Source organism: Canis aureus, chromosome 2 (genome assembly GCF_053574225.1).
Source record: "Canis aureus isolate CA01 chromosome 2, VMU_Caureus_v.1.0, whole genome shotgun sequence".
Taxonomy (NCBI): Eukaryota; Metazoa; Chordata; class Mammalia; order Carnivora; family Canidae; genus Canis; species Canis aureus.
Genome location: NC_135612.1, coordinates 19038256 through 19065591, shown reverse-complemented (window position 1 = coordinate 19065591; position 27336 = coordinate 19038256). Strand labels below are relative to the sequence as shown.

General features: G+C 37.0%; 1 protein-coding gene and 1 long non-coding RNA gene across 33 annotated transcripts in view; one reads left to right on the top strand and one right to left on the bottom strand.

The window, feature by feature from the left end:
* The window catches only part of LOC144293967 (uncharacterized), a 1010193-nt gene that overhangs the window by 871800 nt on the left and 111057 nt on the right, over positions 1–27336 (bottom strand). The gene's annotated exons all lie outside the window — the stretch shown is intronic.
* Positions 12165–17190, top strand: LOC144294055 (uncharacterized). Of its 2 annotated transcripts, XR_013361453.1 has the most exons (3): positions 12165–12295; positions 13711–13849; positions 16610–17190. It is a non-coding gene; the product is annotated as an uncharacterized LOC144294055 (long non-coding RNA). The 2 variants fall into 2 exon arrangements; XR_013361454.1 differs by lacking the exon at positions 16610–17190 and having other exon boundaries at positions 13711–14000.

Sequence of the window (27336 nt, the reverse complement as noted above, 5' to 3'; positions counted from 1 at the left end):
CTTTTCATCATAGACAGCTTTTTATGTTCTCATTATGTTCTCTTTTTACTGGGCTAATAAGTGGTGGTGATATCTCATCATGGTTTTAATTTATATTTCTCTAATGTCTGGTTATGTTCAATACTTTTTCACATAGTTATTTTTAATCCATTTATCACTTCAATGAAATGTCTCTTCATTCTTTTATCTATTTTCTGGTCGAACTGCTTTGGGGTTTGTTTGGTGGGGTTTTTTGTTGTTGTTTGGGTTTTTGGGGGGTTTTTTGGTTTTTAGTGGGTTTTTTCACTATTCAGATTTGAAAGTTCTTTACATATTTCAGATATGAATGTCAGACATATGTTTTGCAAACACTTTCCTCTTAACAGAGACTTTCACAGAACAAAAGTTTTAAAATTTGATGAAGTCCAATTTATTATGCTTTTCTTTTATGGATAGTACTAGTAGTGTGATACCTAGGAACTCTTAACCAAGCCCTAGGTCTTGAAATTTATCTTCTATTTTATCATCTAAAAGTATTATAGGGATCCTTGGGTGGCGCAGCGGTTTGGCGCCTGCCTTTGGCCCAGGGCGCGATCCTGGAGACCCGGGATCGAATCCCACGTTGGGCTCCCGGTGCATGGAGCCTGCTTCTCCCTCTGCCTGTGTCTCTGCCTCTCTCTCTCTCTCTCTGTGACTATCATAAATAAATAAAAATTGAAAAAAAAATATTAAAAAAAAAAAAAAAAGTATTATAGTTTTTATCTTCATTTAATTCTATGATCCATTTTGACTTAATTTTTGTACAAGTAAGGTTTAGGTCACAGTTCATATTTTTACCTATGGATAGCCAATTGGTCTATGGATAGCATCATTTGTTGAAAAGACTATCCTTCCTCTATTAAGCATCTTTTGCACCTTTGTCAAAGATCACTTAGCCTTAGAATTTTTGTGGAGCTATTTTGTAGCTTTCTATTCTGTTGTATTGGTCCAGAAGCTTATCCCTCCACCTATAGCATATAGTCTTGAATATTATAGCTATATATTAATTTTTGACATTGGGTAAAATAATTCCTCCCACTTTATTCTTTTTCAAAACTGTTTTACCTATAATATACCTTTTCTTTTTCATATAAATTTTAGAAATAAGTAGAAAAGTTGTCTTAAAATTTTCTGCTAAACTGGTACTTTGATGAGAAAGAGCAAGAATTTGTTATGTGTATGTTTTTGCTTTGTTTTTGTTTCTACACCCATTGGTCTGGATTACTGACTTCTATAGTCTTCAGTCTGAAGACTACTAGCAAAAAGAAAATCCAGGAAACTCCCCGTGCTGTCCCTCGGGTCCCAAGTTCCCTAGTTAGTCTGTCTTCTCTCCAATGTTCACAGTCTATGTCTGTTTTATACATAATGTCCAGGGATTTTTAGCTCTACTTAATGAGGGGAATATGGAAAAGAACATCTAGTACATACCTTTGGAAAAATAAGTCCTTCCAATCATAAACACTTTCTGTCTCAATTAAATTACTTAATTTTTCATTTTCCCAGTTAAGACCTCTACTTTAGGAAAGGAAGAGTAGTTGACTTCTTTTTTTTCTTTCCATCCTTCCTTACCTCCCTCCCTACTTTCTTTGCCTTTGCCTGTCTGCCTTCCTTTCCTTCCCCATCTTGGAATTTCTATACTGCCACCAACTTGGTAACCACAGCTTCTAGCCCCTCTGTGGTTGAAGGATTTAAAAGAAAGAAAGGTAAAAAGGCATCATACTCTTTAGAACAGGTGTCTATTTCAAGTTGACTCTTTTTCTTATGGATACTTTCACAGCTTCTCAAGAATCTCTCCACCCAAGTCCCTCTGAATGCCAGTCTCTTGTCATAGGAAGTACCTCCTTTTTTGGCCAGGTGCTACTGATCACACTGCAACTGCAGATTCCAGGTAGTACTCTCCATTGCCACTTGCTTCCATGGCTCTCCTTAGGCAAGATTTCTATTTAAAAGTTTCCAACCACCACCACCAAAAAAAGTCCCCAGGAAACATTTCTACTGAGAGTTCCACATCTATTTCTTAAAATCTAAGTTCTTTTGGCTATGATGGATGGAAGAGAAGTACTGCATCAAGATCCCTAGACATGGCATCTATGTAGCTGCCAAAGGCTTTTAATTTTTTTCCCAAATGGAAGTAAGGCTAGTCCACTGTGTCCCTTTAATTAGGAAACACTTGGGGGATCCCTGGGTGGCTCAGCAGTTTAGCACCTGCCTTTGGCCCAGGGCGCGATCCAGGAGTCCCGGGATCAAGTCCCGTGTCAGGCTCCTTGCAGGGAGCCTGCTTCTCCTTCTGTGTCACTGCCTCTCCCTCTCTCTCTCTCTCTATCTCTCTATCATAAATAAATAAATCTTAAAAAAAAATTAGGAAACACTTATAAAGCACTTTCCCCACCCTTCCTGGCAGGATTTAGAGGAAAAAGAGAGAAGGAATCACACCTCAGCCTTTTCCAAAGAAATGCCATTTACTTGGGTGCCCGGGTGGCTCAGTCAGTTAAGCATCTTTCTTCAGCTCAGGTCATGATCTCAGGGTCCTAGAATCAAACCCCACATCAGTCTCTCTGCTCAGTGGGGAGCCTGTTTCTCCCTCTCTCTCTCTGCCTGCCACTCTGCCTATTTGTGCTCTCTCTCTGTGTCAAATAAATAAATAAAATCTTAAAAAAAAGAAAGAAAGAAACCCCATTCACCAAATCATCTTGAATTTTTAGCTCTCCACCTTTTTAAATGCTCAAAATAAACAAAAGGCTCACGAATCCTAAACCAGTTCTCTATCACTCCCATTGAAAATACGCATAATCATGTGATACCTCTCCCTGGCTTATGATATTATCATACCTGGTATGTGAGTCAACTTTTACCATTTAACACCTTGTTACACAGTTACAATAAGGGCAAATTCAGTAGGCATTTCATAAATATTTGTTGAATGAATGTGATATTATTGCATTTATTTACCACTTCCCTCAATTGATTAAAACAAAATGATGAGCTCCTAGAAAGAAACTGAATTTCTTCTCAATCTTAACTAAGATATCTATACATAAACTACACATAGTAGGCACTCAAATTGTAAATTGCTGAATTAGTTACACAGAAATACTACTGTTTAACCAAAGGTCAAGTAGCATATAATGAATTAGATGGCATGCAGTAATCATGTGTTATTGAATTTGGTGATGATTTACTTATTATCTGCAATGGGTTTCTGAAAAATATTTCTCTTTCCATTAAGGATTTCATTTTCAGCATTTGCTTGTCAGTTAAATCCTCACATCACTAATGTAACTTCTCATCACAGGCAAAATTGAATATTCATGCCTAGCTCAAATCACTGTTACTCTGGCCTGTTGCTTTTTTTTCCCCCAGATAGTTAACCCATCATTTGTATGGAAAATTTATTACAGTTTTCCACTTATAGACTCTCTTTCATTCTGTTCTGTTATATAAACTGTAAATTTGCTAAGAAATTGTATTGGATTGTTATGGAGGGTGGGGGGTCATAAAAAATAGACACACAAGTAATAATCTTATATTTGTTCCACCTATTGAGATATTTACTATTCTTCTTACTTTTGCTGAATATTCCTACATGTAACAGAATTCTTCTACCACTGAAGTGTTCTTCTAAAGTTATATTTTCATAATAATGAAGAAGCTTATTAAAGATCAAGGCAAATTAACCAGTGTAAGTACTTTCTATGCATATGGACAGGATGAACTGCTATGATGTCATATCACAGAAAAAGTGTACTGTTCTTTCTACCTGATAAATAGACTTGCAATTTAACTTTTTATTAGATTATTTGGTAGTAGACCAATAAATGTACTCTAGCATCTTTTGTAGATGTAATGAATTCTTTGTAATAAGAGATTTCATGACAGCCATTAATAAACTTCACTAAGAGTAAAGAGAGATGGCTGAGGTTGGTTTGAGAATTATTGGATCTGCAGATTAGTGAAATGAATGAGTCAAGTTCTACTGTATCAAAAATATTATCCATAATAATTTGTATGCTAAACAGTGTATAATGATTCTGGCCAGCAGCACAAGAAGCCACCATTAATTCATACTGATAACCCAGGGCTGGCATGTTCCTTTACTAGGCAACTTATGAAAATAAGTCCAAATTATTGTTGATGTTTAATATTAATTAGGCTCTCTCTTGCCCTGTGGCTTTCCCAAATAACTCTCTTATAGTAAGTAAACCATTAAATGGCTAAGCATGACCTGAAACAATATGTGTGCCATCAAGAGAGTAATGCAAAAGGAGAATTGGATTAACGGAGTCTCATAAACAGCATATTCCACAGAAATATGCTTACTTTCTAGGAGCTTACATTCTGAAACCTGACATTCATCATTGATATGACACACATTTTAGCATAAACACTCCCTAAATGAATATTAGTTGCATATTAACAATGTAACCCCCTTGTAATGCTCTCATAGAAAGCCAGAACTGTACAATTCATTATCAAAAGAATATCTTATTATTAACTAAGCAATAACAAGCACAAAATCCCTAAATATATTCAGGCTTCAGTTATCTACTATAATCCACACAGCATCCATTCTAGATGTTTCCACATTATAATTATATTCAGCTCATTCTAACCACACTCTTTCATAAAGAGGTACAATCACCTTGCATCCTCTCTGTTTTCTTATATCCCCAGAATCTCTTCCCTCTCTCCTTCATGACAGTTCCTATAGTTCCTTAAAATCCATTTGCTTCTCACCAACAACCCCCCTACACCTCAGCGTACCCTCATATCTCCTATTCAACTTTGGACTAGTTGCCAATGTTTTATTCAGTTTAAGAAACTTTTGTTTATCTGTTTGTTCTTTAGGATTAGGTGTTTTTGTTTTCTTTTCCTTTGAAGGAGATGAAGGAGGCTTCTTTCAATGACTATGACTTAGAATCAAGCAACCACAAGATAATCAGAATTTTTAAATGCCAAGGGTTATCTAATCTCAGAATATACAAGTCCTCTGAGTTATTATGCAAAAAGTCTTTGTCTCTTCTTTTCCCTTGTGGTACTTTTACAAAAGGCCTCTCACTGTTACCTTAGCTTAGTTAGAACCTGGCCTGCCTTAGAAGGCAGATGGCTATGTGCAAGGAACCAGTATGGTGGTAGTGAGGGGGAGCAGAGGTTGGTGGCAGGGAAAATAAACTCTATCCTGCCATAATACAGATTAATAAAAATGTTGTCCTTGACCTTAAAAAAATGTATTTGTTAAGGTTGATTCACCAAAAATGAGATAAACCAACAAATAGAATCCTAGAATCTTATGGTTATAAGGGGCTTGAGAGACCATCTTGTCTATGCTTGACCATCTAAAAATACCCTTCAACTGTCTTTCAGACAAGGAAATTAATTCCTTGGGTGAAGGTCAATAATTTGAGAGAATGATCATCATAAAAGGATTGTATTTTCCATGCATACAATCAGGCAACGTGTTGTATGAAGAGTTGAAATAGCACGGCTCTGGGACCTAGAATATTACCAAAAAGTTAATAAAGTAGGTAGCAAAGAGCAAGGGGCTAAATAACATGCTTGGACCTGGTCAAGGTTAAAAGCAGAAATTACCATCCATGGAAAAATGACTAAATGTAAACTCCAAATTACACTGACAAACCAAAGCAGTCTCTGGAAATTTAACAATCTTAGCTGTAAAGTGATGGGTTAACAATCTACACTTTCAGGGGGGAAAAAAATGTAAGAGGCCAAAATAACAGTGATTTGAGCTAGGCATGAATATTCAATTTTGCCTATGATGAGAAGTTACATTAATGATGTGAGGATTTAACTGACAAGTAAATGCTGAAAATGAAATCCTTAATGGAAAGAGAAATATTTTTCAGAAACCCATTGCAGATAATAAGTAAATTATTACCAACTTCAATAAAATATGATGATGAACACGTAAACCTTTAATGTCTAACATTAGGCATTACTGAACAATAGAGGTTTCAGAAAGATGAGCACCTTTTCATGTTGCTCCTTTTATTTTTAAAGTATCCACCTCTCCTTGAGATTTCTTTTAGCTACTAATAAAAGAAAAGCTGTTAGAGGGTTTTAAAGGTATTCTTTACTTCTTAAAGAATAAGGGAAATTGGAAGGTTCCCTTTTTTCTTACTAATAAATGCGATTTTTAAGAGAAGTAGGTGATTGTGTTTTCTTGGACATGTCAATAAACACATATTTATAATTTGTAGGTTAAATTTTTACCAATAGACTTCCACTAAATTAGGCTTAAAACAGAATTTATTTTATCATATTTTAAATCTAAAGTGTCAGTGTTCTCCAGTCAGTGTTACTTTGTTATTCTCAGGGGCAAAGAAGAAAAACCAACCTTTCAGGAGGTTCTTGTTAACAGTGTTACTTCACAAAGCAAAATGTATTCAGAATTCACAGTGGCTTGGCCCTTCTGGAGGAAATCCCCAAGCAGAGGACAATTTGTCAGTCAACTAACTGTGCAAGTTTGAACAGACACTGATTCCTTTCTCATCCCGGTTTACTATCTCAGCCTCTTACCGGATTAGAAAATCATCAGGATGAAACCCACCAGGATGAAAAGAAAATCAAAGACCCGTTCTGAAGGAGACTAGAAAAGGAAATCTGTAACTGCAGTAAGGTGCTAATTTCCAGTATCTACAGTGACTGAACTAGAAAGAAAGAAAGTAAGTCGGCCCAAGGTGGTGGGTCCTTGGTTGGGAACCCTAAGAGTCAAAATTCCCAAGAGCTTTTTGGCTACAACAGCCTTCGAAGTTCTGCAGATGTCCAATCAGAATGGACTAATCTCTCCTCCACATAGTGATCTGAGGTAACGGTTACCTCAGTAGAAGCCAGGGTAATTTACCACTGAATGCTTGGAAGTATCTTCCTGATGCTTTCTGCTGGGAATAATAATTAGGGAAAAGGGGGAACAAAAATTATTTGGAAAATAATTTCTTATCTTCTCTTGATCCCGGATTGAATTAACACGATTCTAATAGTATTAAGATGGGAATGACCTCCAAAAATAAATTGTTTCCATACTGAACATGATCTTACTTAGCATAATACTGGTTCTGAGTAGTCCTGAGTAAAGAACTCTATATATTCTCAGTGAGTACTTTTCATTGTATACAAGTATTCCTCTGGACTTGTATTACAAGTATTTCCAGTTGGGAAATACTGCCCTGAGCAGTAAAAAATTAAGTGAATCTTCCTTTAAGCAATATTAGCCCTGGTATTTGCCCACTAGATTTCTGTCTGCTTAGATCCTTTATCTTTCTAGTATACCTTAATGATTCAAGTTGAATTTAAAAAGAAAAAGTAGCCCTCCTATCAAAAATCAACTAGGATAGCTGAATAAAATTATAAAGAGGCTTAGTAGTCTGTTTTTTAAAAACATGAAACCTGAACTGAAATGACAAATGGCCACGAAAAGGGTAATGTGGCCAAATCACACAGGACATAAGACCAGGACTAGCATATGCCCCAGCCTATAATTCATTTTATTAATTCAGCACAGTGGCCCAAACCACAGACCTACTTTTTCTCTCCATGATTGTCCAAATCTGCCTCTAATTCATCCACTCTACTATTCAGCACTCTCAGAACTCCTGATTTATCAGTCTATTCCCTCTTCCTTTTCCTATCTCTCTTTCTTGATTAGATGCCCTGGTTGTGAATTGTTTCTCCCCTTCACGCTTCAGCTACTATGACCACTACCCTACTCTTGGATACAAATCTTATCCCTGATTTCCAGATCCACATACTACCCTGGATCCATCAGCTCCCTGGATCCGTCTGAAGGAATCAAACAAAACCCAGATCTTCAAACTACTAATCCACACATCATTCTTTTTTTTTTTTTTTAAAGATTTTATTAATTCATTTGACAGAGAGAAGGCACAAGTAGGGGGAGCTGCAGGCAGAGGGAGAGGGAGAAGCAGACTCCCTGCTCAGAAGGGAGCCCAATGCAGGTCTCAATCCCAGGACCCTGGGATTATAACCTGAGCCAAAAGCAGTCGTTTAACCAACTGAGCCACCCAGGTGACCCACACACATCATTCCTCATGTTAGATTCACACTCACTATCTCTTCAGTAAATGCTCTCATTTATCTTATTCAAAAGGATAGTCAAGATGGCAGGTTTCCAGTTGGAGCAGGGGAAGAGGGAAGTATGCAAACAGTTTAACATAGCAAAAAATATTATTTCCCCATATTTGATCTTTGAACTAACCAAATACAGTATTAAGCTTTTATTTTAGTTTTTAATTGAAAACTGTATATTTAGCAACCGATTTATCACAACTTGAGTTTATACTGGCCAGGATGATCACATAGAGTTATCCAGCATAAGCAATAAAATTTCTTGTGTAATGGAAATCTGAGTTTTCCAGATAGGCATTGTATGAGAGGAAAGAAACTTTTCCTCTTCCCTCTTAGTGTTAGTGCCAGGGTCTGTGAATTAAATTGAGAAAAGACAGAGTAAGAAGAGAAAAAAGAATTTATTTACATGTATAATGAGCATGCACATAGGTGAATTCAGTGATGAGTAATTCAAAGGAGTGGTTAAAATTGGGGGCTTCTATACCACCTTAACAAAGGGCAATAAATTATGGAGAAATGACAAGACAAAGAAAAAGGATTTGGGCTTCTAGGGATGGTAAATTGTAGGAAGGTAAACATGTGAGGGGAAACTAATGGAAGGTAAGAGTTATGTGAGTAAGGTTTGTTTATAAGGACTCATCTCAGTGCTAACTTTCTGCCTCCTATGATAAGAGTTGTTCTCCTTCTGGTACAAGATGGAGGAGGGAAGCCTATCTTCACAAAGGGAAATGCATGCCCTGCTTTTAGATAGAAAGAGGAAAGGGAGAGAGTTCCTCCTGCATTGGCTGTTTCTTAATTGTCTTCAGCTCAAAATAATTCTTATGCCAAAGTGGCATATTTCAAGGTGACATATTCTGATTCCCTTCAGCATAAAATGGAATGGAAAGGAAGTTATATGCATTTGGAACTGTAAGGATAAAACACAACCAGGCTTCAACCTAGAAAAAAATTATTTTAAAGTGATGGCTTTTTATTTCACTTTGTGTGAACTGATACTTGATTCATATCCTATGAACCATATTTGATTCTACAGAAAATAGGAAGACTTGAAACTATAAATCAAGAGATTAAAAATATGAATAATCCCTAAATTCTCTATCTGTATAGCATATCTAGACAACTTACCATATTTATCTTCCTTACTAGGGAGTTACACAAATGTATATATGACTGTTTGGGTCCTGAAAACTTCAAGTAAAAATATTTATGCTCTGTAAGTAAATGCCCCACTGCTGGCAAGATGGTCTTCTCATTTATTATAGCTGCTAATACACCTGAAAAATGGATAAGCAGCTTTTTCCTAATTATGAAAAGTAAGAATCCCTAATGAAAGAATGAAAAAAGGATGTTTCTCAGAGCAAGTATTAGAGGAGAACTTATGTAATTTTTCACTTAATACCAGTAGAAGGCCAGGACTCTGCTTATTCTGGTGATGAGTATAAGGAAGAAGTGAGGAGCAACAAAACTCAAGGATAAGCTTACAGAATTCCAGACCAATTATAACAGCCTCCAGCCTTCCCTCCTCCTCTCCACTCTTCTTCTTTCTCTCTCTCTCTCTCTCTCTCTCTCTCTCTCTCTCTCTCCTTTCCAAATCCTTGTAATCAGTCTTTAGTCTTTTTTTTTTTCTTACCCAGAGAACTAAGATTTGGGGTAACATGAATATTTTTTAATTTTAGTCTCACGAGTTTTTATGTATATGATGCTTCCTGCCAAATAGCTGAGCCATTAGAATTATAGATCTAGCCTGAAACATTGTGTGTTGTCCTTTAGTTGACCGTCTGCGCCAATGAAAGGCACTGTTGTCAAGGCATGCCCCTTTGCCCTTGTGGTTACCATTTTACTCCAAAGGATTTCCAAGGGAGAGCTATTATATTGCTTCAGCTACTGTATTCACCCTACTGAGTCACATTTTGGCCAAAAGCCTAATAGAAGGCAGAGTCAATACTGAATTCAGATGAATTTATTCTTCAATATTTTTTAAAAGACACTTTTATAACAAGGCCCTACTGGCAATTAACGGCAATATAATTGACAGTTATAAAATCAAAATAACATAGACACATGTGTCACTTAATTTAAGTAACACTTTAAAAGAAAAAAACATTCTTATGTAAAATGAATTCCTTTTAACCTGTCATTGATTTTAATCTAAATTCAGATACACATTCTGCTGGCAAAAATTTGCCCTCTGTATGTGGTAGTAGTTATAACTAAGAATATGGTTACTTACGCAAAACCAAATATTTAAAACAAAAGTAATATTGTTCTGATAAAACATTAACCAAACCTTCAAAATTATGATATAACAAACAAAAATAAATAATAAGACTCTACTATAATACCCTGAGAAACTCTGAAAGTACATCTCATTATGCCTCATTTGATACTGCTTCTCTCGAGAAAGCAAATGTTAAATCTAAAATATCCCACTTTCCCCAGGCTTCAAAATACTCCCATGCTTTAGACAATCATCTTAATTTTTATTTGTACTTTAAACACAATTTGAAGAAATTGATCTCTAAGCACTTAGGTTTAATAATCCTGAGTCATTTGGCTGTTAACTTGTTGTGTTACCCTGGACAGTTTACTTTAAATCTCTGGATTTTAGTTCCATTTACAGAATTAGGAGTAATAGGAAGTACATACTTCACTGGTTTTTCACTTTAAGGTTCCTTAGAGATGCTTGAGAGACAGCAGGAGAAAAGCTCAATTTTGTCTCTATCATGTACTCAGGTCCCACACAAGGACACCATGAAAAATGGATTGTTGGATATTTAACTGACTCCAAAGGAGCTATCTCAAATAAACATACGACCTAAGTAAAAATAGCATCCTAGCTATGTAAACATAGCTTCAAGACGAGACCTCAGCCATAACATACCTACAAACAAATTATTGCCCCCAAATCCTTCCATATAAAAATTCTTAAGCCACCACTGGACCCACTTACTATTTCATTTTAAAAGGTTTTTGGGAGAGCTTTTGCTATTTTTTTTTTATTTATTTTTTTGAAAATGACTAGAGTATTCAAATAATAATGGGTTTTATAGTTAGTCCAGTTAGGACTCATATTCGCATTCTACTTTCTGTGAAATCTTGGGCAGATTCTTTAAAATCTTAGAGCTTCAGTTTCCTCATTTTAAAACCAAGAATAATAATATCCAACTCACAACGTTGCTGGAGCAATTAATAAAATACATATTAATTAATTAATAAAAACATATAATGGATGTTAAAAATTGGGTGGCTCTCACTGGGCTGTGAGAACTTCCCAGTTCTTCAAGCTAGCACTTCCAAGATTTCTGATAATCCCCGAGGCAATTATACACATTGTGTCCTTTGCTTCTGAGACTTTGGCTTCCTTAAATTTTACCTCTGCCTCATTACACAGGAAAATCTGTCTCCTCATTTCAGTTTTCACTAGTGTTCATCAGTAAAAGCATGATCACATAAGGTGGTTCAAATATTTCTCTCTCTTCCTGACTTTCTCTCCCACATCTATCTCTACCTTCCCATGCCTCCCTCCAGGAGTGGCCTGGAAGCTTTAATTTTTTCTCTCTCTATTATGAAAAAAACTTCTCTTACTATAAAACTTTGGCAATAGTTATTATTCATATCCGGATTCCAGTCCACACATTGTACAAGCATTATTTTCAACTGCTACCAAAAATATACTTGTAAACAACTTTAAGCATTGTGATTATCTCCCCAACACTTATTCTATCAATCTCTCATTATTTAATAGTTATGGTGGTTAAATTTAGTTAAATCTTGCTACTCAAAGTGTGGTCCATGGACCAGAAACTGGCAACTTCACCTGAAAACTCATTCAATATGCAAAATCTCAAGACCCACTCCAGACTAATGAGCTGGACCCACAGATAACCCCATCTCTCTTGCCACACAATCCTGAGAGTTCAAGCAACTCATGTCTAAGCCAATAAGTGTCATAAATTCCTGGTTTCAAGAATCAGTCTAGAATGTGGATAATGCTAACATTCTCCAATCGGAGTGATGCTCCGGATTCCTGCTTTGTGTTTATCAGCAGAGCCTTTATCTACCCTACCATATTATCCCTTACACATGAAGAAGCATGGAAACCAAACTGTTCTGTGCCACCACCTTGTAATGATGAAGGAAGAAATAGGAGGACTAATCCAATGCAAAGACGGTCTCAGTAAGTCTGAATGGAGTGGAACCAGAGGTCTGATGAACTGTCCTCCAAATCTCACCCTACCTTTCAACACACAATCAAGCAAATTCATTTTCATTTCTAAAGCTAGGTGGGAAATCATGACCTAGAGCCAAATCTGGTTGGTACTGCTTCAAACTCAGAATGATTTCTGCATTTTAAAAAAGTATAGGAAGGAACTCTGAAACTAATAGTACACTATGTGTTAATTAATTGAATTTAAATAAAATAAATTTTTTAAAAAGAAGCGAATTATAAATACCAAATAAATGCTGAGAAAAAAATTTAAAAATAAATAAAAAATAAAAAGGTATAGGAAAGTAGGAGGAGGAAGAGGAGGAAGAGGGAGAAGGAGGAAGAAGAGGAGGAGGAAGAAGAAGAGGAGGAAAAGGAAGGGAAAGAAACAGAAATATATGGCCCACAAAACCTAAAATATTTACTATCTGGCCCTATATAGTAAAAGTGTCCTGACCCCTAAGCCAATTGAAGCATCCAAACAGATGCTGTCTCTACCTCTTCATGCATACAAATGACCGGCACTTTGCAAACAATTAATATTAGTTCTCACCTACACCGTCCTGCTAAATTCTCCCTTCTCTAAGATTTTATGATATAACACATAAAATTAGCAAGTGAAATACACAATACTATGTTATATAAAATCATATTTCCTTACATCTGTAATGCTGTATATCCATCAGGAGATTGTTGTACTCTACAGTAGTTAAGGGGACTAGTTCTAGAACTAGAATGCCTGAGACCTAATCCTAATCATTCACTAGCTGTGAGATTGTGGGCAAGTTATTTAGCCTTTTTATGTCTCATTTTCCTTATCTAAGTTGGAAATAATATTAATAGCACCTACCTCATTAGGTTGACATGATGATTAAATGAGTTGGTATATATAAAGGACTCCAGATTGTGCCTAACACATGGCAAAACAAATCAACAAAGGTTATCTTTATCACATCTCTGCTTTATAATTTTCTAAAATGTTAAAATACCAATCAAGATTCATCCTAATGTTAGTAGAGAGATGTAATTGTTCAACAGATGCTCCACAACTGTGGGGAATAAAGAGCAGATTGTTCCCAACCCTACAAACTTTCTCTAGCTGATCACCGATATCCTCACCCATACTTTTAGTACATTGTTCTTGGGTAATGATGGTTTGGGGTTGGTAAAAGCATACTTTGTTGCCCATTGGTTCTCAAATTATGGGCATTGGGAAATGAAGAAAGAAGACTAAAAAGGTACCTGGAGAAATTGCTATTCTGCTTTCTCCTTTATTGGTTTAAATGCTAATCTGCCATTTCTAAAAACAAGAAATTTCCCCTAGAGCATTCCTTTTGACCTTTCTTAACTTCCTCTCCTTTCTTTCCCTCTGATTTTATTTTTAGATGGATATCAAACAGGAAATTCCAGTCCACTAGGAAATGGTGAATTTTCTAGCTAAAGAGCAGAGGGTGGAGCCCATTGGGAAATCAGTAATGGAGAACAGACCAGAGGTTTGGGCAGAGGAAGAATGGATAGATACTGGTAAACCAAGAGGCAATCTCTTTCTTTTTTCTCCTACTAGTGATGAAACCAGTAGCTTCCATCTATGCCTAAAGAACAAGTTTAAAAAAAAAAAAATAGACCAGTCGATTTAAAGCAAAATTCAAAAATCGAAAGACTGGCAAGACCTACAGAGCAGATGTAGCCACAGGACTGTTCTAATGCCCCAATACCGGATGGATGAGGGTGTGTACGGTACCAAGAGACATAACGATGATTTGCCACTTACTGCTAAGTGTTGCCAAATGTGCTTTAAGTACCTTATGTACTGGAAATACACTGCAAATTACTTTCTTTATGTTGTGAATAGGAAAAGGAGCTTTTTCTTTCTTTCCTGTTTATATTATCGATCACTGCATATTCATATCCACCTCTTCTGCCTTGTAAGAAATTGATGTCTAGGGTGTACTTAATAATACTTTGTACTTTCAGGGTTTGAAACTGTAAGATGTCACACAGTATGACCTTTCTGAATGAGTTTATTAGCCTGAATGTAGTTTCAACTTCTTAAGCCAGTAAATACAAAATCTTAAACAACTGCTAAATTTTTCACAAATTATTTGGGATTCTCAAAGGTAGCACTATAGAGTTAGTTGATTCTGGATTAAAGAATCCACTGGAAACTTAAGTCCACAGATTGATATTACTAAAAGCCTCTAGCATTGGTTCCTGTAGTGTAAGAGATCTGGAAGTAGACTTCCCGACTGGAAGAACAGCATCTTTGCTTAATGCTTGCGCATAACAAGGAAAAGACTGTTATACACTTACATTACCAAACTGGTTAAGTTCACATAACAAATGTAGATCATAAAACTCCTTCTTATAAAAATAAGGATTCAGAAATGATTTAACACTATGAAAGCTTTCATAAAGTTTTAACCTATTAAAACTCATTAAAACTTAAGGTGCATTTTTAGTTGGCCCTCTATTTTTCTAGTCAAGTAATACTTGCTTATAGTAAAAAATGGAAACAGTACAAAAAGGTAAATATACCCAAATATTTGACTCCCTTGTACCATAGTCACCATCACAGAGGAAACTATTACTAATAGTTCATTGCATCCTTCTCAAAATTTCAATACAATATAGTAAGAGGTATCCTTCTTTAAACCCAAAGGGGAACATCTTCTGCACTTTTTTTTTTTAACTTAACATTTTTGGATAAACTCTCATCCTACAATCTTTCAATCTAGTACTCAAATCCTAAAATCTGAATACCATAACACAAGCACCAACTGTCATTTATGTTTCTCAGTGCACCTTCTACCTATCCAATATATGCTAAGTGAAAGAATGGTTGATCAGACATATATGAGAAACACTTGAAAAGGTAACACTTTAAAAAAAAGTAAACAGCCTTCTTTCTTGCTGAGCTTTCCAGACTCCTGAATGCACTAGTTTTCATAGTGGCTCAAAAAGTTTAGGGCAGCCCGGGTGGCTCAGCGGTTTAGCGCTGCCTTCAGCTCAGGGCCTGATCCTGGAGACCTGGGATCGAGTCCCACGTTGGGCTCCCTGCGTGGAGCCTGCTTCTCCCTCTGCCTGTCTCTCTCTCTCTCTCTCTCTCTCTCTCTCTGTGTGTCTTTCATGAATAAATAAATAAAATCTTAAAAAACAAAGTTTAGGGACGCCAGGGTGGCTTAGCAGCTTAGCGCCGCCTTCAGCCCAGGGCGTGATCCTGAGGACCTGGGATCGAGTCCCACATCAGGCTCCCTGCATGGAGCCTGCTTCTCTCTCTGCCTGTATCTCTGCCCCTCTCTCTGTGTGTGTCTCTCATGAATAAATAAATAAAATCTTAAAATAAATCAACTGGAGTAAAAAAACAAAACAAAACAAAGTTTATGCAGTACACTACATTTCACAAATTAATTTAAGCAAAGAGTTTCCTCCCAGAGGAGTACCTTTTGCAATTGGTATTCCAAAGAACACACTTTGGGAACGGCTTAACTACAATACCTAGTTTAATCATCCTAAAAATCCTGGCAGATGGGTTCTATTATGCCCGTTTTATAAAATAATGAAGCTGAGACACAGGAAATTTAAGTGACTTTCCTATGGTCACCAGCTGTTAAGTGACAGAATTGGCATCAATCCACCAACTCTAGAGTTTCCTTCCCATAGCACCCAGAGCTCATCATCCTTTTAACATCACTAGGCACTAGTAATATTCAGGAAATACACCTTGTCTTTAATCTACCTGAAAAGGCTGAGCTTAAACATATTTTGACAGTGTAGGTCTGGATACCGGAAGGGCCAAAATCACACTATATATAAAATGTGCAACAGGATTTTAGAGAAGAAATGACTGTGGACAGAGGAGCCCAGGAGAGGCTGGTCTGTCTGACCTAGAACACGTTAGTCACACCCCTCCACAGCCAGTTTCATCAGCTACAAATCTAACATAGTGCCCTTCTGGTAGCATTTCAAATCAGATAAATGAAAGCTTTCACACAAAGCCTGACTTCTTAGTCAATGTTGGTTCTTATTGCCATCTTCAAAATTTGTCTCCAATTTCCTTCCACCCCTAAACTTTATATTATTTGGAGAATGGATCATATTGTAGAAAATCGCATATTCTTACTGCATGATTCACATCAATTTCTAGCTTCCTGGAATTCAAAAATGCTAACTCTTTAAAAAATATATTTTTCTGAAATAAAAGTTCAAAAATGTTTGAAGATTTCCAAATCAAAAAGTATAGATATTTGCAAAATAAGTATCAAGCCCTGTAATTTTTGCTCACAGATTAGAAAATGGAAATGGCAAGCTGAAACCAGTCAGAAACAATTATGGCCTCAGATAATGAAGATGGGAGAAAGTTCTTGCTTGAGGTCAGCAAGTGGTGTGGAGGAAGAGCAAGAAGACACAGACTTCTCCCATTTCCCACTGAATCAAAATGGAAAGTGGATGGGAGGAGTTTAGGAGATGTCTATCGGACAACTGAGCAGCAGAATAGAGGGTATCACTATTCCTCCATAAGGTATCAGAATTCTCTTGGCGTCATAGTTTTCTCTCTCTAATCACATCCACAGCCCCAGGAATAACAAAATCCTGAGACATTTGGTTTCCAACCTTTGTTTTTAGTTGCTTCTTTAACCATTACCAAGCTGACCTATCTCTTGCTATTTCCTGAATTTCTGACAATGTCTCTTCTTCCTTGTCATAGTTATCTATGACCTCTTACTTTTGGCAGAGAAAAATGTCATTTCTTGGACTAGTTGGCCTTTTGTTCCAGTAAGATGCAATGTCTCCTAGTAAATTTCTATAGTAATATAATTTCTAGTAAATTTCTATAGTAATATAATTTAACATCAACTACATACTGCTTATTGCCTTGCTCAATGCTTATTTTATACAGGACTGATCTCCCACGCACTCTCACCCTTACTGGATCTAGATACCTTTAAGGAAGGAACCGAGTTGCAGCTCATACATTCTTCAACTATTGATTTAATTTTCTCACCCTGAGATTTTAGCGAAGTTTTCATAAGACATTTGAGAAAAGATTTTTAAATATTCATTATTTATTTTGGTAATTATACCTAACACCCCTATATACTAGTTTACACATTCTGTTGGCTTTAACTAGTATTCCAATCACTGCTGCGGCAACCAGTTCTCTGCAGGCTTCAACCACTTTCAAGCTAATGTAATCTGGCAGGACTTCACTCTGAACAATGGACATGGAAGCCAAAAAATAAAAAACTTTCTCCACTCTTTCCACCATTAGTTCTGAGATATATTTACATGGTTTCTCAGAAAGTGCCATGGGATTGAAAAACCAGTTGCCCATCAGCATGACCAACTTGATAACACATTGTTGTATTGTCTCTTCCTTCTTCCCACTTCAGTACCCTGTCCTTAATCTCCAGCACTCTAAGAGTACATTCTCACATAGGCCTCTGTCTCAAGCTCCGCTTTTGAGGGCAAGTTGGTGTATTGATCAGAGTCCAGCAGGGAAACAGAAACCACCCCAGAAATTTGAACAGAGAAAATGTAATATAAAAAATTATTGGCTTATACCAGAGGATTAACTACAAAGGGATAAGAGAATAGTAAAGAACATGATAAGAGCAGATAAAGGAAGCAGTCACTACTTCTAGGGCCAAGCGAGAGAATAAATCTGGAAGAGGGCTCTCCCCAAAGCTAAGAGTTGAACTCATTAGGGAGGTATGGCTGTGGCCTTTGAGTAGCTGAGGAGTTAGCTTGACCACCACTCGTCAGGGCTGGCCAGCAGCAGACTGCCTGGTGGAGCACCAGAGACAAAGAAAGCCATCCCCTGGAATGTCAGGAAGGCTCTCTGGGAAGCTGCCCCCCAAGGCTAGGTGAGATCCTTTAGGAAGCCATTACTGCTGTTGGTGAACTAGCCAGAAAGCCACCCTCTGGAGTATTGGTGAAACTCGCTGAGAAATGACCCCTGGCATCGGTAAAACTAACAGGAGGAGAGTGATCACTACTGGGAGCAAGAACAAACAAATACACTGAAAAGATGAAGAGAAACCCCTTTCTCCTGCAGTGACCTTCCAGTTCTTTCTACCAACAAAGCCTACATTATGCCAGCTAGCTAAGGAAAAATGTTTACAAGATCTAGCTCCGGTAGCACAAAGCAAGGACAAAAAAGAGTGGATTGAGAACAGACAGGCAATAAGTAATAACTACCACACAAGGCAAAGACAGCTTTCTACCAATGGGCAAAACACGTTTTTTCTCCCTGGCCATTTACCAAAGTAGTTGGGACAAGAGAGCTCAGCCATGAGTAGAGTTTCAGGCCAGGTCCTACCCAAACCACATCCTACTCACTACTGTTCTTTCCCCTTTGATCCTTTCCCTGTTTCCCAGTTCACAACTGCACCTGGGTCTTCCTTCTTTCATGACTTATACCTTCCACTCAATCAGCTCCTCATACCCGTGATTGTGTGTGAGAAGTGTTCTTACAGCTCAGTTTTGACCACAAGATCCGACACAGGCCATGCCAGCTAATGAGCATCTCTGCCACCAGGGAGAGACAGTCAGCACCTACCTTTCTCTCACACTTCCATTCAGATATAGTTCTTACATGTAAGGTGCTAACCGAATCCCAGAAGTCCAAAGTGTGTAGGTGATCTCATCCCGTCAACTTCTTTTGTACTCAATAAAGCCATCATAATCACTGTTAACCTTTGGGCTGGTAACCTCTATTAATCAAAATGTCACCAAGGTCTTGTTACTAAGAACATTCATTTGGGAGTCAGACAAATCTGTGTTCAAATTCTGGCTCTGGCTCTACCATTTGTTGTCATGTGCTCTTAGTCAAATTTTTAGTTTTAACCTCATTCTCTTCTGTAACATAGAGATAAGGTTTGCTTTATAAGGTTATGTCGAAAAATTTTTTTTAAAAAGGAACAAAAGGCATTCACTCACCTAACAAATATTTGTTGGACATCTACTCTGTGCCAGAAATTTTGCTAACCACAAAGAGAAAACAACGTATGTAAATATCTGGCTCTTAGTAGAAACTTAATACAAAAGAATTACTTTTCCTTTCCCTTCCCTTTACGCCTGAGAACATCATCCACAGTAAGTAAGCAACACAATTTAGTTATCACTTTTCCTCTTATTTGTGTTCCTTTGTTTTATAGGAAGCACAATAGAAAATTCTTCAGAGATTACATTCGTATACTAACATTACTAGGGCTAGTGCCTGTAAGGATACTCAGGTGACTGCTATGCATAATTAAGATCATTGTTAGTGATCATATATGCTCTTTATTCCACTCATTATAAGTAATAGTACATATGTCAAATACCTTTGACAATCTTATTATTTCAAAGACTTTTGTAAGTGTGAAACAGTTACATTTTATGTATGGGGATGGAGAGGTTAAATCATTTGCCCAAGGTCACTCAGTACATCAGTGACATAATTACTAGCTAAACCCCAGGCTTCTGGTGTCCTGGTCCTCCTTCCTCGCCCTCTCCTTGAGAAAACATTCGCCTACAGGGATGCCTACTTGCCTTTTACTCTTCTCTTAAGAAAGTACACTGAAAAAAAAAAGTACTTGCATTTTTCCCCCAAATCAAATTAATCAGAAAATGAAATTAAAGTACATTTATTTAGCAGAAAGCTACTCTTTCCATTAATGAGAATTTTATTAAATATAATAAAATATTTCAGGCAATTCCTTTCTTTCTGGTGTTTTTTTTCCCACTTCCTTTCTCAGATTTATTGAAAAGCATTTTTATTAGTGCAATAATAGGCTCCAGGACATGCAATTATATTGAGATGCTGACACTTTCCTGTTAGTTGCAGCCTTTGGCCTGAGGCCAAACACTGAACCCAAGCACATGAGTTTCTATGCGAGCAGTCCTGGCATGTCATTCGTGTGCATTTGTCCTTACAGCAACCTCCAATTTTCATCCACTATAGAGAGAATTAACTAATTTTTCCCTCCCATTACAATTATTCCAAAGAGATACTCTCATCTCTCTTTTAGGGGAGACCAAAAATTCCTTATGAAATTGTTGGAGGATGCATTTAAGGACAGACCTGATTAAAAGCTTTTGACTTCAGTTTCATGTGGGGAAATACTATAAAGGGTTTCATTACTTTATGAGTCATTTACAAACATGAAATGCAAATGCTTGTGCCTTTGTCATGAGTATTCTTTATAGCCTTCACTTCTGTATGTTTTTTATTACAAATCCTCCTCCTTCAAGCTCTAAACCAGAGTATCTCAGAGTAAAAGTGTAGATATTAACTATAAATAAAATACAGACCCATACCTCTAAACTTTCTTTAATTGCTTAGGCAAGAATAAACTATCCTTTAAAAAGAATAAAGAAACGACCAGAGGATGCTTCTGAATACACTCCCACTTTTTGTTTAAAAACATTAGTTCTAATCTTAAAGGAGTGAAATCTCTTATTCTTGCTAGATTCTGTGCCATAGACCTTTCCCACATATCCCAACCTCCTTCTTTGAAATACTCTATGTGTTGTTAGAAAACCACATGTGTTGTTAGAAAATCCACCTTAAAAACTTAGCTTTTCAATTAGATATAAAAAATGAGAACACACACAATTAGACTCCGCCTTCTAAAGATGTCTCTGGTCAAAATGAGAACAAAAACAAAGAGCTAAGTTGGTTCCTGTTTTCCTGAGCTTTGCCCAGAGATGCCCTGATGACCTTCAACCTCTATAGGTCGTATGACTGTTCTAATAAAGCTTGGGAGTGTTTTGGGTGTGACTTCCTCAGCTGGGAAGGATGGAAAACACTTGTTTTTCAGACCTAAATTTGGTGTGGGGGGCTCCTGAGAGAAGTCCCAAACACCTGTGATGCCCATGAACCACAGTCCCCTAGAAAGTGACCATATTTCCCTCTTTTTCTAATGACTATGCTTAGTTTCCTGGGGTCATTTCAGTCCTGTTAGATTAGGACCCTGACTCAGTGCAGCTCTCATCTGTCTCTCTTCCTGAGCACTGGCCAGACTCCTACTTGAATCTAGCCAGACCTCCTTGGAAGCAGAATGTCCCAACCTGCTGATAGAAATCATTGTGAGCACTTTACACATCGTTGCCAACCCAGATCAGGCCCTGCAGGCAGAGTCCCTTGGACACTGGATGAACTCTGCAAACTTTCCCTTAAGTTAGCCCTACAGCCCAGTACCAGGCAGATGAAACCCTAGTCCTACCCAACTGCCACCCCAGCCACTGCCCTCCAGAGATCCCACAAAACTCTAAGTAAGTCTTATTGATACAAGTGATGCAAAACTCAGAAATGACCATTTTCCATTATTAGGGAGTTATAAAGGAGCAAAAAAGAGATTTCTAGAGAGAAATCTCAGATTCAGAATGATGTGAAGTTGGGAGCAGTGGGGTGGAGGGGAGGAGAACTGAATTTGTAACCAGAATAGCCTTTTCGTAACAGGTGGGAAGTTATGATGAGGTGATGCTTTGCTGACCACCAAATCACCTCCATTGCAGCATCCCAGAGAGCTAGGATGGAGGAAGGAAAACTGCTTGGCAGATAGGAATAGGTAAGGGCCTAGTTTACAGGTAACAGATGAGGCTCCAAGTCACCTCTCCCTTACATACAGAGTATAAGACAAGGAGCCACATTCTCACACTGATAAAGCAAGATAATACAATCTACACACTAAAACATTTAGTTACTCCATTCTTTTAATGTAATCATAATATGATTAATCATATAAAACATAGGAACATTCACATATATATGTACATATGTGATGTGATCATACCTATAGATAATGGTGATTCATTAGATTTATCACACACTGATACCTCTCTTATCAGTGAAGACATTCTCACCTCTTAACCACAGGTATACCTCTCTATATATTCCCTCACAGCACTCATAGTTTACCTGAGTTCTATTCCCTTCCCACCTGCCCCCACACCCAGATTACAGGTATTGATTGTTTTATATGTTCTATCTCCTACCCTTTTCTTTCTATCATCAGCCAGTGAATCACTGATTCACCTTTCTCCTTAAACCAGCTTCCTTGTCTCTTTACATACCAATATTTTACCGCTTTCTTTAAATAGTCTATTCAAGGATAAGAAATAATACCCATATAATTTTGCCCTTATAAATATCATTCAGGTACATCAAATTTTCTTTGAAATTTGAAATTACTTCTCTGTTTTTATTCAGAGCCTTAAAATGACTTGACAAAGACTAAATGTAAGCAGGTATAACTAATAAATTTTCTTCTAAATTAATATCTGAGTAACTGTGTGGATAATAATTGCCATTCATACCAGTAACAGTTTAATTTTGAAGCTAGACCCAGAGATTCCTAAAGATCATACATATTGGGAATTACTCTGTTTGAAATACTTATTTCATTGGAATCTGGTTCTATAAAATATTTCAGGGAACCTGTTTCTAAAACAACATTGCAACACTGTATCCTAATGTTTACGTTTCAAAACCATACATTGGTCACATTTTATGTATAAAATAAATGAAAACTTTGCCCGATTCAATAGTCACATAATTTACATGTTACAAAGGATGAGCATATTACTGCTTACAGCTTAAGTGTCAACTCCAGGCAGAAACAAAGAAAATACAGTTTCAATATTTGGTCTACTTGACCCACCCGGTTTGAATGGTGGAATTATTAGAATTTTTTTTACTTAAGAGGAGTTGCTTCAAATTTTGAACATAAAGTGAGACTTCATTTTCTCAATCCCAAAATGAGCAAACAGTGCTCAAAGTTAAAAACAAAAATAAAAAATAATTTTAATACCTGCAAATTTTAAAGAGATTTACCAATGATTTCGGAGAGAGACCTTCCCCAAGGCTTACTAAAAGTCAGCTGAGAGGACTGTACCACTTAACCACTGCCATCCTACCACTGCCTCCACCATAGATATTAGCCATAGCCAGGAAAAAGGAGGAAGAAAGAGTCATTAGGATCATCAGCCTTATGAGAAATTCAGAATTCATGGTGAGAAAAGGTTCTCTTGCCTCCTCATGGGGGAAAGGAAAAGGGTGCCTTCTCCCAACCAGACAAATGAAGAGGGATCCAAGAGAATCACTTGTGAAGTTCAGAGGAAGCTACATGGAGAAGGAGCTCTCAATATGATAGTTTTTGAGGTAGCAGACTTGCTCATCACCTGTTTCAAGAGAGAAAAAAAGAGAATTGGGGATGTGGATAGTAGGGTGGGAACAGCTGGCAAGTTCACACCAGTTTTCCATGATTCACATGAACAGTGAAGACAGCAGTTGGCCTGAGCTATCTAACCTGAATTCCACCCAGACAGGAGACCACCATTCAAACCTAAACCCACACAGCAAGGAAATCAGAGTGAGGTAGCTCCCCTAACCCCCAGAGGTCTTTGAAGAACTTGCACACATGCCCTCAAAGGAGCCAACCTGCAGATACCCACCATGCTGGCGTCCCTATATGTGAGCCAGGCAAGCAATGATAACTAAGTGAAAACTGGTTAAGGGACACATCCCCTTTCCCCTCATCCCATCTCCTCCTACAATGCCAAAGGAGCTAGACCCAGCATAGGGAAGAAGACAAGACATTCAAAACACATAATGTGAGACCCTCCCTTCCAACATGCTAGAGTGAGAACAAGAGCAGGCCTCATTCCCTTCCTCACTTCTGGCCAGCTCTGCTCCTGAAGTAGGGATGGTGATCCAATTCAAATCATTCAGTAAACTGAAGATTTTAACTGAACTAAACTGATTCAGCCCAGGAAGTTACGCCATTTGCCTAGAATGTGTCTATGGGCTCCACAACCCAGACAGATTCTTAACAGTACACTTAAAAGTAGATATTAAAAGGTTAATAATCCACTTGCTTAAAACTCTTCAATAAAGCAGATACATTTTTATAAACCCTAAACATGAATTTACCTAACTTGGATTTGTATTAAATTACTACTGTGTACTCTACTTTTGAAAAGTATGATGTTCTGGAATTTGAAAGGGTAGGTGTAACAGTGGTTTCCAATATGTCATAAGAAGGAATATTAATGAATTTAGCCTAGATGAGTAAGAGAGGAATTTGTAGCTATGCCAGATGATAACCTAGGGTCAGCCCATACCCAGCTAAGTCTAGCTGTACTGGTCTCAGTCACAGCAAGTACAAATTCTCCATGTTCTTAACTAGTAAAATGAATGATTTATTTAATATTCTTGCTATAGTGCACTTACCAAAAGTCCAAAACTAATAAAATCTGCCTTTGCTACAAGCAGGAGGCACCAGTCCAAACTTTTCTATTTGTAAATTACAGGCCAATGCCCCATTCATAATTCAGCCATGAGTCAGTTTTAAAATGAACAGAGCTACAAATACAACCACTGCCTGCACAAACACAATTGCTTTGGTTGTATAAACCTAAGTACTTAAATTTATACCCATTTTGCTCAGCTTTGGAAAGCACAGAAATCCAAGCTTAATACTAATGGTAACAAGTATGATATTTTGATTGGGTTTTCTGTGCTTGTGAATATCAAGGAGCCCATATTATTTAAAAGTAGAGTCCTTCATTTTCTCTCATGTTAATAGCAGACGGTCGTAGCACAAACACAGTTCATCAAAGCTTTCTGTTGAGAGGAGCCATGTTAAAGCAATAGTGGGTCAAGCAGCAAACAGAGCCAAATTACACAAGGTGTTTTTGATCATGGCTTCTTTCTTGAGCAAAGAATGGCAACACATACATAGGATATCAGAGGTTGGAACAACCTTCCAATCGCAAAACTGAAATTCTGATCTGTTTAAGGTATTTTTTCTATAATTATGATAGTTCAAAAAATAATAATAATTATTATGATAGTTCACAAAATCAAAATCCAAACACCCAAATTTATGTCTGTATCTATGATATTTGGGAGCATATTTAGTATACCAGTGATAATAAAAACCAGGAACTCATAAATATGATTGTATTTAATAAAAATTTAAGCTATCGGGGTGTCTGGGTGGCACAGTCAGTTAAGCATCTAACTCTTGCTTTTCGGCTCAGGTCATGATCCTAGGGTCATGAGATCGAGCCCCGTGTTGGGGGCCACACTCAGCACAAGGTCTGCATGTGATTCTCTCTCTCTCCATCTCCCTCTGTCCCTCTCACTTGTGCACGCACACACTCTCTCTCTTTCCTCCCTTCTCAAAATAAGTTTTAAACAAGCCTTAAAAATTAAAAAACTAAAAATAAGAGCTATAAATCAATATCAGTTATGCTAGAATACAGGTTTTATGAAAAACTATGATTATATCTCTTTTTTTCTTACTTCATTCAAATAATTTAAGCTTTTACTATATAAATTTATAATTTAGCTTCATAAAAGCAACAAATTAATTTCTTTTGTTTGGACTTCTGAAGTCTCTGTTTAAAGAGAAAACAAGTTGGTGCAAGCAATTTAACTCCATTTTTTCTCAAAATAGTAAAACCATTTTTCACCTACAGAATTTCAAGAGGATTCTCCTTATAGAGTTAACTCATCCTATGCAACTGCTCCCATCGACTTTGTAGCCAGTGACAATGTGACTATCTAAGTATTCTAATGATTCCTGATGGGAACCAAATTTAGCTACCGTTCAGCTTTTCACTATTCTGACACTTTATTTTGAATCAAAAATAAAAGTACAATCTGTTTTTCTGACCTGAGCAGACACAAATAATTCATAAGTTCAAAAAGCTAATTTTAATATTAAATATAAATATATACAGATACATATATTTAGTTTTTGTGTATATTCAGGTTGTCTTAAAAATAAGATGGAAAACAATCTGCAAGAATTGTTTCTTCTATCTGTTTTGATAAAGCTTGTAAATAACACTATACTCATGAGAAATTTCAATCGCATAAGGTTTCTAGTTTGACATTTAGGCAAGATAAAGGCTCCACATTCTTTACTAAATAGCTGAAAATTCCTTTCCACTTCTCAAAAGGATGGAAGGAAAGAAGGAAGCAAAAATGAATCTTATTACAAAAGCTAGCACAAATCAGTAAACTATTTAGGTAGTGTAATACTTCTGAGAGTAAACAGATATTGTAGAAAAAGAGGAGAGGCTATTGTTCAAAAATTAAGAGTCATAAGGAAGTTTACTTTCTTTGTCAATAAGTGTCTACAAAGTGGCTTCAATGTGCCAGACACTGTCCTAGAAGCTGGTGAAACAGCAATGAACCACATATATAAAATTTCTCTCATAATAGAGCTTGTATCCTACTGGGAAAGGCAGATAATTAACTATTTAAACCAATATAAAATGCAATGGTAGGGAGTAATAAAAGCTAGGAGAAAAAATAAGCAAGGCATGGGATAGTGAGATGTGGGCAAGGAGATTTTGGTGAGTAGGTTGGTCAAGGATGGCTTCCAGCAGAAGTGACCTGTCTCCAAAGACCTGGAAGATGGGGAGAGTGCCAGAGGAGCATCTAGCAGATCATTCCAGGAAGGGGAAAGAAGAAAACCAAGGTAGTGATTTTCTCTTGATCACTCACATATGATTCACATGCCAGCCTTCTCCAGCTCTTACTGACCCACTCAATTTTTATCAGCTTTTTAATAATAATTTCTTACTGAAGAATGGCTATGTTTTCAGTGCATTAAAATGTACATCATATAAATGTGCCCTCTTTTTAATAATGTTTATTTAAGGGAAAGGATCTTGGAGACAAAGCAGTTCATACTCTCATATTACAGATGTGGAAACTAAGTTCCAGAAAGGCTCTATGGTCTGCCTACTGTCACATAACTAGTGGATAGCAGAACCAGAAGTAAGTGTAAATCTTAGCCTGACACATCACAATCTCTCTTGCCTTATAGTTATTTGCATCTATCTCATTTCCTCAAATTGACTCTGAGTTTCCTAGGAATAAAGAAAAAAAAACATGTGTGTATATGTAAATGTATGCATATATACATATATATGGATATGGATATGGTCCAGAAGGATGCCTTTCATACAACTGTTTGGCAATTAATACCTCATGAACAAATATTCTT